Source organism: Monopterus albus, unplaced genomic scaffold, assembly GCF_001952655.1.
Source record: "Monopterus albus unplaced genomic scaffold, M_albus_1.0 scaffold40.1, whole genome shotgun sequence".
NCBI lineage: Eukaryota > Metazoa > Chordata > Actinopteri > Synbranchiformes > Synbranchidae > Monopterus > Monopterus albus.
The window spans coordinates 1,884,083-1,895,906 of record NW_018127920.1 but is presented as its reverse complement, the minus strand read 5'-3'; the positions used below and the strand labels follow the sequence as shown (position 1 = coordinate 1,895,906).

General features: G+C 39.9%; 1 protein-coding gene across 4 annotated transcripts in view; it reads right to left on the bottom strand.

Moving 5' to 3' along the window:
• The window catches only part of nr6a1a (nuclear receptor subfamily 6, group A, member 1a), a 101,529-nt gene that overhangs the window by 28,586 nt on the left and 61,119 nt on the right, over positions 1–11,824 (bottom strand). The gene's annotated exons all lie outside the window — the stretch shown is intronic.

The following is an 11,824-nucleotide window of genomic DNA, read 5'->3' as shown; positions in this document are numbered from 1 at the left end:
AGTCATTTGAAATAAGATAGCGCTGTTAGCTGAAATGCTAATTTGATACAATGTTATCTTGAAAAAGCTATTTGGTGACTTGTTTTCTACATTTCCCTAAACATTGGAGTAACAAAGGGCAGTTCTTTTGTTTGAGCTCCCCTCCCCCTCTGCACACTGTCACAAACCTCTCCACTGTTCAGACAAAGAGCTTCAAGGAAAACAGGGATAGGCCACACTGCTCTTGTTTTCCCACATATTCATACATACATTCAGGCTCCCCAAAGCCGGCCAGGGCATCATTTTCCTGAGCAGCAAACAAGAACAATCTGTGTTTGGTGTTTCATTAAAAGCAGCAGAAGCTTTCCATAGTACTTCCATTAACAACGCTTCCGGTAAACCGCAGCCTGAAATCAGCTGCCTCACCCTGCCAGAAAGTCAGCCAGATCACTGTCAAGAATTTCTCTTAATAGAAAAGTTGCTCTCAATGACGAGTCCTTTAGAAGACCAAATAGTTCCTCACAAATTCTTTTTTTCTGCCAAAACATTTTAATCTGTCTTCCTGATAAATAAGACCACATCAAGGGTTTGATTCTCTGAAGAAGACTAGGCATGCAATTTTATTTGGTACCCAGACACCGACAGTAATAATACAGCAAAAGTGACTCAACTATTTTGATGTTAACAGTTGGGGAAATAATTGCAGATGCAAAGTCAGGGCTCCCATTTTTGTCAAGTTTCTGTAACGTTAATTGGATTTTTCTCCATGGGAATTGATTGCTGTTTTTAAAATAGCGATGTTAAAATATTTTTAATATAAGAAAAATGCAGCATTCAGAAGTACTTTTTTTTTTACATTAATTAATTTTTTTTGTGGAAATATGTGCATACTGTTTTGGAGAAAGAAAAGGTTAATAAAAAAACAAATAATTGACATCAAACTGTTTTATTAACAAATTCTGTTGTTTTTATTGATTGAATTAAACTGAAAGATTTGAATATATTTTAATCACATGACACTAAAAAAACGAACAAAACCTGGATGTCTGGTATTTCTAGGTGACACAACTGAGAATGACTCAGTCCCTGAGTATCCCTCTGTCCTTAAACTGATGCACTAATTCTAGTTATTTTTGTTGTATTCCAGTTTATTTTTGTCTAATCCTAATAACCAGTCCATTCACTTCCTGTTTGGCAGGTTTTGGACTGCTCTTCTTTCAGGACTTTGTGGCTCTGTTTGTTCAAGGTGATTGTGACTGTACAGGAGCTGACCTCAGCATTTTGGGTCTAGTCTGCTCCTGCAGATTGGAATTAAAATGACCCATGTAACTTTGTCCAGACACATTTGTTTTTTCAAGCCCCAGTGACCAGCAGATCAATGCAGCTGCTGACTGCCTGAACTTCCAAAGGGCACATATAACTAAGTCACCTGGCCACCTTGGACTTATTGACCACTTAAACAGCTCCTCACACAAGCTATTCTCAGTAGTCACTCAGCATGATTTTATTTTTTCTGATAGGCATGATGCACAGTATCAGTTTACTGCAGTGTAGTCTTCCGCTTCCAGGTTCCAGATTTCAGCCTGATAAATATAAGATTTTTGTACAAGCTACATCGCTGATGAAACTTATTTTGCAGTTGAAACTTTAACTGATGATGCTCATCTCCTCATCTCATTGGTGGATTATTTAAATCATCTATTTCACTGTATAGATAGATAAAATAATATACAGTCTTGTTGCTTATTATATAGTTTATGCAGGCTTCAAAGTGAAAACACATTAGGTTGTACCTAACCACAACTACAGTCTGCTGTAGCCACAGCTGGCCACTGAGCGGCTCCATTGAAGCAGATGGGATTAAGGGTGTGGTGCCCTTGCTGAAGGAGGGGAGGCCGGGGTCTGAGTAGAGCACGCAGGACATAGGACATAGTGTGGTCATGTAACCACTTTGTAACTTGGGCATAAACAACTGAGTCTCTTGCCGTTCCTTAAATGTGTTTGATGATTCTGAACAGAAGTTCCTGAATCTCATGGTGTCTCCTGTTAGGTATTTTTGTTGCCGTCTTCATTGTACATGACCAATGGATGTTTATATTCTTCCGGTCACATGACATCACGTCGTCAACATGCCCACTAACTCCGTGTGAATACTCCGTACTATATGTGGCTGTTTTCTCACATGGGCTCACTTGGACATTACATGAACTTGGTACTAGGGAGCTGGCAGGATGAAGAGCGCTTAACATCCAGGTGGCCCTACTTGGATGCTTGTGTTCTCACATACAGCTCATCCGGGTAATGCCTAGATAATTTCACGGTTTCAGAGCATGTCTGAAAAGTGCTTTGGGTAGAAAAATGAGAGTGCCGTATGTTTCCTATAATGCATGATGTTAAGGAAACATCAACCTCAACATCCTCCTCCACTCTCACATATCACCTCTCTGTGATGCACTCTAGTTATTCTGGATTTACAGTAAGTGTTAATACACATCCTCGCTCACCTACTACTACTGAAGGATCTCAAAGAACTCCTTTCACCCCTTACTAAAAACACACATCTGATTGCATCATTACAATTTGTGGAGAAATTGGTATCTGTGTTTACCTACAGTCTCTCTGTGTGACTGCTGAATGTAAGCTCCTTCAAAAAGAAGCTCTGGAGTTTGATGCATCATTTTATGATATTAAACTCTATTGTGGCAGCAGAAAATATCCAACACCAGAGTATATTGTACCAGGTTCCACATGAGGAAGACAAATACTGTATGCCAGAAAAGAAAAACAAACTACAAATATACAAAAGTAGAAGAAAATATTTTTACTGTTTCAGGGGATGTGTCACCATCTGTCTTTTGCCTAAGTCTCCTCATTCTGCTATCATTTATAGTTCTGCCTTGATAAAAATACCTCTTCACTCTGTCTCATCTTATTTCTTTACCAAGTTTTTTTCCAAATTTCTTGGCTTGTTTCTAAACATGATACACCTAAAAGGAACATTTTTAGTCAAGCAAATGAGCACGTTTTAGAACTGGCTCAAAGAAAGTAATCTTAGATGCAGTAAGAGTGTTCAGACATTCATATTACATTTCATCGATGTACCAACTATTCAATAAACCTACGTACATACCATCAGTAAATGATGTAACAAATAACATGCAAATGAAATCTAAAAAGTTAAAAATGTCATTCTGGAGAAAAAGTCCCATTTTATTGCTAAGATTACATATTAACACTCCAAAACAACTTGTGTTGGGAAGCTATAATATTAGGGGGATATGATATTTATGAATGTATATATTTAATTAATTGTTTTGTCCAAAAATGATTGACAAATGCAAATTAAAACCCTCACAGTCCAAAGTGGGAGCTTCAAAGTACTTAGTCTTATCAAATGTCCTGAAATCCTCAGGGTTTTATCTTTATTTAGTATGAAACTGAAGCGCTGACACAGACGCTTAAGTGATGAAGAAAGAAAGAAATGAACTTTCCTAGAATTGACCTGACCTGTGTCACGTTCTGAGGCAGTGAGAAATGTGGGGTATGTCAGCATATAGAGAGGTTAAAGGTGAAACAATGGCTTTGTCACAAGACTAAAGACATGACAAAGGACTTCCCCTGCCTTGCTGTTTTTCACAATGACTTTTAAGCATTTCGCAATACAGACTGCAATATTTCAGAACTACAGCAGCAAGGCACTGTTTGACTGATGCTTACGAACAAAATGTAACGTGGCTCTGAAAATAATAACTGAACAGCTCTGTTATCGGTTATGTGTTCAAATTTGTAAGAATTAAACATGAATACACAACAAAAATGTTTCACTGTACGTCTAAATGTGTTGCAATTATGCTAATGCAAATATACTATTTTTGCTTTATTACAAGATGAAACTCAAAACTCTAAGACAACATGAATACATTAATCAGGGCAGGAGTAACCAACAGAGATAAAAATAAGCTCTGGAAGCTTCCTGTGCCACTGCATTTCTCCCACACTCACTGTGTATTAGTTAGAAGTACTGTTACCACACAAAAATGACTGTGGGAATATGCACCATGAAAGCACATTCTAAATAATTAGGTCCTTAAAAGTAGATTTGAATTCTTGTAAAATATGGAGCCTCACAATTAGGTAATAATATACATGCGTCACCTTACGGCCCTTAATATTCCAGTTCATGTGAACACACTGTGAAACCAAAGTCTTTGGGACCCTATGGGTGCCTAATGGTAATTAGGCCTCATCTAACAGAGGATTTTACCATTTAAAAAGCAAAATATTAACCCCTGCACTAGTAGTGTAATCTTGAAATAATACTGATGTTCATGTGGTACAGCACTGACACACTTCCCCACCAGGGGGCAGTATCATACAAACACAGAACCCCTGTGAAGTCTCCATCAGCAGACAAAGAACCAGATATGTCAGCAGCATGAGCTGACTTGTTCACTCACAAATACCAGCAGGCTGATCAAAGTGGAGCAGAGCAGCTGTTATAATATATAGATGTGGGCCAGCAGCTTTAATAACAAATAACCAAAACCAGCTTTGATGTCAAACTACAGAGCTGAATGCAGTTCTCAAAAGCCACAAAACATTATACATTGATTTTAGAGGCTGAAAATGATATTTATGGCTCCCTGTACCTGTATTTTGTCAGAGAATTTCTAGTTCTATACCAAATATTTGTTAAAAAAAAGGCTTTATAACTATTCACAAAAGGGACTGAAACTCCCCACACAGCTCAAACAAATGCAGGCTAGCCTAAACACAAACCAACAGAAGCAGTTTCGCGGTGGAGAACCCACCCCAAATCCTATGTTCAAAACTGACATGAAGCCTCCACAAACAGCAGCTGGGAAGTATAAATTCATAGATAAATTGTTTATCTTGTGCTATTCCTTAGGGAATTTTGTTAGGCTTAGTGTATTATTTTTTATGCAGGGTTATAAATGTGCATTTTCTTTTGCACTTGTTGATATGTAATAAAGTCAAAAGATCTAAAAATATTTTCAATCACACATAAATCCTGCATGTCTGTAAACCTTTGTGAAGAGGATGAGACAACAAAACGTAGCATCTCTGTGTGTCTCTGCCATGTCGCTAATGACAGGTTAGGTTGGCAGCAGGGTGTCTCCTACGCCTCGTTCAAAAGAGCTGCTGCTGAAGCCCGAGTGGGACTGGAGCCTGTCAAATTACAGTGGGAACCCACCTCACTTCCCACTCCTTCTTTCCTCCATCTGTCTGCCGTCTATCGTCTGCTGTCCATTCTATCCCTCCCCGTCCTATCTTTTGTCCGTCAGTATTTAAATAGTGCAACTAATTTTACGAGACACAGAACAGAAATGTTCTTCTATCGATGTGGCTGGTCGTGTCCATGTTCAAATCTTGGAGAGACGTTGGGCTGAAGTATGTGTGCGTAACTGTGTGTGTGTCTGTGTGAATCTTTCAGAGTATTTCTAGAGTTCTCTCAAAGGCATTTTTCAAAATGGCAGCCGTGAGTGAATCTGTCCCACCGTGCGAATACACAGGGGAGTCTGGATGTGCTGCAGTCTGATAAGTATTTAAGAGAATATCTAAGAGATTGAAACTTTGAGGTCTGGATTTCATCTGTCCATTTTGAAAAAAATGTTAGAATATTTGGACTTTTACTGTCACACCGATAAAAAGCGATGACTCTCAGAAGCCATTTTATACAGCGGGTAACAATGGAGGTCCCTACAGTATTGGCTCTTTAGCCTTACCCCTCCCATATCCCTCATCCCTACTTTGTCCATATCTAGCTCATCCCCTATTTCGCTCTCATCCAACACCCCCCAGCCCATACACACCCACCCCCTCTATCTCTTAACACCCCACTCCTGCTCCCTTCTCTCTCTCCTCCTTTTCTGTCCAGCCTTCCTCTTTCTTGCTCCAAAACTGTCAGATGGCATTAGCTCCTTTCACGCTCATGGCCTGTAGGAATAACAGCCGTGAACCTCACCGAACAGCGTCATTCTCCTGCTCCAGTTAGCATAGGCTGTTGCACAAATACCAGTGTTATTTACGCTGTGCCCCTTCACTTACACAACATGCCCCAATAAAGGGCAAAGTTTGGCAGACACAAATCTCTGCAGAGAAGGTCATGTTGCTGATTAAAGATGTGCATGTACTGTATTAGATGGTCACGCTCACTCATAATTATCAGCTTGTCCCCCTGACTCAAGGATCGACCCACAGCTTCGCTAAGATCTGGTTCACGTGGATCAAAAACGGATCCCCTACTTATCTGCTTAGTGAGCCACAGGCCTGAAAATTTGTTAAATATATCATGCTCAGCTTATTTCCCATGAAGTTTCAGCTCCAGGGCAAGTTGGTTTTAAAAACCCACTGTGACCAATAAGTCTTTATGGTGCGGAGAAACAGGGTAAAATGATCCTGATATGGCATGCGTACATGTAATGCGTGCTTCATAAAGGCTGCTGATTTTCATGTTAACGCCTGCCCAGTAGGTAATGCATTCCACTCTGAAAAGATGTCACTATCTTTAATAGTCTTGTATTTTCAAAATAACATAAGCATTGAAATCAGAAACAGCTGTATCCATGACTTAATGGCATGGCTACTGACGTCGGGTAAGACACCGCCAGGCCGAGCAGGTCGAGCAGGTCGAGCTTGCATGCCTAAGGGTGAAAAACTGAACACCTGAATCTAATCTGACCCAGCTGGAGATTAGACTTGTATTTGTAGTTGTTGTCACTGTGTCTGCATAGATTATCTATAAATTTCATCTAACAGTTTTAGGGGCTAGGAATGTGGAACAAAAAGATTAGTTTGATTTTGTTTGAAGGTTAGCATAATATACAGTATTTACTTTTGACTACAGACCCTTATAAGTCAGTTCAAACAAAGGTGAGAGAAGTGTGAACTGTGATTTGAGAGGAGTCAAAGTGTAATAGGACTATTAATTGAAAAATACAGAGACATGTGAAGGAATGTTTGGTTGAATGCTAGAAGAAAACTGCACCCTCGAGTGGGTGATCTGAAATATGGGCGATGTAATTATCAGTTTGACAAGTAAGCACAGATAGATTATGACAAATATGGTGAGTGTAATTTGTCATGACTCTGTGCTCGAGAAGCCCAGCACGAAAGAAAAGCTTAAAGGCTAATAATCAAAGCAGATTAGCCTGAGCTCTGATAGATGCTACGCAAGCCTGCTAATCATCCAAGTGATAACCATGAATCATCCAATCAGTCAGAAATGAGCAGCATGTTCCAAATTATGATTTTGATGAAATGATCTATGCATCAACAACCCATCAAAGTGCCTCGCTTTGACTTACATTTGTCTCCTCTTGCCCATGTCGCAGTAATTCCTTTGTGTTAATACAGTATGTGTAAGTTGGTGCATATTAAGTGTGGCGAGGAAGGGTGGGTGGAAACACTGGCGCTTCAGAGCACCGGTGTGACTGTGATCTCCGGCCTGCCTGCCCTGTGATTTAGCCTTGAAATGACAGACTTGCTCTTCATTGGGCTACGGGTGGAGAGCTAATGACATGCTGCGTGGGCTAACGTGACTATTAGCCCACTCTGAGCTACAGGAACTGACAGGAACACAATTCTGTCATTACGCCCTGAGGAGACCTCTAATCAGGGAGGCAGGGACACTAGGATGGGCCAGTCGCACTGGCTTCGTTATAGAGACACGGAGGTAATGGACTGGCATTGGCCTCAAACTCCAGGGGGGACTGCAGGCTGACGTGCAAATTTCAGGTAAAAGAAGCATCCAGGCTGTGGCATGATGAGAAATAGTAGTGAGAACCATTTCAAAACATTTACATTAAGTACACATTGCAGTTTTCCCTACCAAACAGCAACAGCATGATTCAAGTATATCTGACCTAGCTGCAGCTGCTTGTAAAGACTAATGAGAATGGAAGGATTTTTCCCTCCAATAAAATCTAAAATATATTCACATTTTGTGATTTGTCTGCCTGCAAATGATTTTTACACAAGATATTCAACATTAAAAAGTGATAGTGATGATAGCAGAAAACTCTATGGCTGTAACTAATGTTTACTTTAATTATCAATTATTCTGCTGTTTTTTAATTAATGAATGTAAAACTGTGGAACTATGGAAGAAGAAATAACAGTATTAATCTTACATATGAAACACTGAGCTCAGAAGCAACAAAAAGCATCCTTATTCAGTTTAATACACTTGTAGGTTTGGCTGCTAGAGCCTTAGCTGGTGTGGTGTGAAGAAACTCACAGAAATTCAAAGTGCCAGTGACAGCATCAGTAAAACATACCTGGTCTCATTTTGTTTGGTCTATAAAACATCAGAAAACTGTGAAAATGCTCGTCCCAGTATCACAGAGCAAACAATGTCATTATACTTCCAGTTTATCTCATCAAGGAGTCCAAAACAAATTCAATTTATTCTAGCATAAGACCAAGAACAGCAGTATGTGTACCTGAAACCACAAGATGGCATTTTGTCCTGAGAATTCACTTGAACAGTTGAAGAAAACAGGTTTCTTTAAAATCACGAATTCATTAAATGATTAACTATAGCAGCTGTGGCAAATTATATGCTCATTATTACCAGTCATTAGGAATTTAAGTTAGAATAACCATCACCTGGGATCTTTTGTTGTGACAGGAGAATGAACTGCACCTCAGTCATACTGAATTTAGCAATGTAGCTGTGCATCTTCATACTGGACTGAACCATAATTCATTAAATATCACAGTGATACAGTTAACATTAGCATACTGACTAGCAAGTTTTCGCTTTTACTATGGGTAAAAAAAAATGTATTTTTAACCGCTACCTCGAGTTCTCTGTGAAGGAGAGACAACACATTGGCTAGCTGCTCTCTTCGTGCGACTCACAGATGTGTCCACAGGCTTTTTTCCACCTGGTTTTTTATGCTTTTCCAAACAAAATCAGCCATATCACACACCACAGATGCTATTCTGCATTTCCATTCTCCCGGTCCCTGCCCTACGATCTGTTTGGCACCAATGTGTAGTCTGTCATATCCCTCATCCAAGAATTTATGATTCTACAGTATAATGGTGTAATCTGACACAGTGACCACTGTGTGAAACAAAAAAAACCATGGTCTGAACCAGGTATAATGTAGCAAACCCTACTCATGATACAATTCAAGCTAATGTTGTAGTACTTCAGCTCGGTCTTGAGACCCCTTTTTGAAAATCTCGGCATCAGCCACATTTATCTTGGACAAAGCAGACTGGATTTTATTTCAAGGCCAGTCAAGACTACGGCTGTGGGGATGGCGCCTGTGCACTGTCCGTTTTATTTGTTAACATCATTACCAAGGTTTTCCCTACTATATCAACACTTAGACGCAGCAAGTGCCTTAAGATAAATGAACATACAAAATATGACACGCCAGAATGAGTGCAAAAATAACAATGAGAGTTCTATGCTGAAAACAACAGAGGTGGCTTGATCTCAAACAGAAACCTAAGTTGGCAACAGCAAAGACCTGCAATCAACAATCAGTGTCTGGACAAACATTAGTGTGATTGATTATCAAGATTATCAAACAACTGAGTGGATAGTACTGTGCACTGCCGGGATGGTAGCTACACCCAGAATGGATTGATATCTTAATAACAACAGCAGAGAGAGAGACGATAAAAAAAACAGCCTCTTTTACAGCTAAAGAATGTGATAACATAACAAAGATATAAATGTATTGAATTGCATTAGCCTGGGAAGCTGGACTACAGTAAAATTCCCAAATCAACAACCTTAAATCACAGTGAAACATTGCTAAAACACAAATGGCACCTCTTTCCAACTGTAGTATAATAGAAAACATGCTACAACACAATTTTCATCAAAATGAGCTGTCCTCCAAACTTTACCCACATACGGTATACAGTATACGCACACACTGGACAAGTATCATTAGTTTCTGTGCAAAGGCTGTGAAACAAGTGCTCGGGGACCGTCGACAAAGAGCAACACTGAAAAGAGATAGCCTATTACAAAAATATGAAATAACCTAAATAACTCATATATAGTGTAGTAGACCTACAGTCAAATTCAGTTCAGCCATCAGGGGCCTCCTCTTGGTTATACTACAACACTTAATTTTTCTCATAACTTTTTACTGGGAGGAAAAATCGAAAAATATTCGATAACTTTTCTTTTACACTGTAGAGTGAGCACAATCACTTAACGCATGAAGGCTGTCTTTTTGGTTATACTAAAACACTTAATTTGGAAAATAAACACAACCGCAAATCAGAAAACGTTGGGACGGTATGTAAAATCAAAATGAAACCTGAAAATACTGATTTGTAAATCATCTGTAGAACAATGTAGCACCTCATCAATTTTATTCTTTATACAACCACTTCAATTCTGATGCTGCAAAAAGTTGGACGGCTGCATTTCAGGGCCAGTAATGAGGTAAAACAATGAAATGATGACTCCATTTGAAACAGGTGATGTCAACAGCTGACTGCATCATGATTTGGTACAAAAGTGGCATCCAGGAAAGGCCAAGCCCTTTAGGATCGAAGATGGGCACAAGCCTAAGCTGGATGACCGTGCTCTCTGATCGTTCGGACGTCACTGCATCATGAATCATCACCCTTCTATAAGCGATATAACCACATGGGCTCCGGATTACTTTGGCACACCTGTGTCAGGCAGTACAATACGTAGTTACATCCATGAATGCTGCTTACAACTGTACTGTGTCAAAGGAAGCCCTGTGTCAACAGTGTCCAGAAGCGCAGTCGACTGCTATGGGCTCAGAGACATCTGGGATGGACCATCACACAGTGTAAACATGTACTGTGGTCAGACCAATCAGTATTTCATGTCTTTTTTGGAAGGAATGGATGCCATGTGCTCCGGACCAAAGACGAAAAGGACCATCCAGACTGTTCCCATCAACAAGTCCAAAAGTCAGGGTCTGTCATGGTCTGGGGTTGTGTCAGTGCCCTTGGCAAAGGTCACTTCCACTTCTGTGATGGCTCCATTAATGGTGGAAAATACACCATGCTGTCTTCAAGATGACATCTTTCCAGGGACACCCATGCATATTTCAACAAAACAATGCAAAACCTCATTGTGCACATGTTACCAAGGCCTGGCTGTGGAGGAAAAGGGTGTGAGTGCTGGACTGGTCTGTCTGCAGTCCCAACCTGTCCCCAGCAGAGAATGTATGGTGTGTTTTGCAATGCAAATTGTGTCAAAGACCGAGGACTGTTGTGCACCTTAAGACTTGTTTGCAGGAGGAAGGGAACAAAATGACACCTGACACATTTAATCACTTGGTGTCCTCAGTCCCTATATGTCTTTTAAAGAGCCCTTGACAAGCTTTTCCTTGTTTTTTTAAATTATTTACAATGTTACAACGGTTAATTATCATCTTAGATTTGACCTAAAGCTCAAAAAGTGAGGTGTGTGTGTATGTTCTAGTATTTCTATGCAGAAGCAACTCAGTTTACACACATCTTGCAAACTCTCGCTTGTGAAACTTTTCTTCTAACAAAATAAAGAATTCGGTGATAATTTAAGGATCTCCTTGAATGGTCATAAAATCCAGGCCGTTGCGCATTCATGTAAGCTTGCCTGAATTTGATAGTTTGATAATACTGGCTCACGGTATTATCACACAGGTGAGCCAGTATTATCAAACTATCAAATTCAGTTTCACTACACTGCTCTGGTCCTGGTCTTGGTCTCGACTTGGTGTCAGTTTAGGTGGTCCTGACGAAAACACTATTTCAAGCAGATTAAAGCTAACACAGAGAATTACTGGGAAACAGCACTGAGGCACATATGTGCAGGAACATTCCT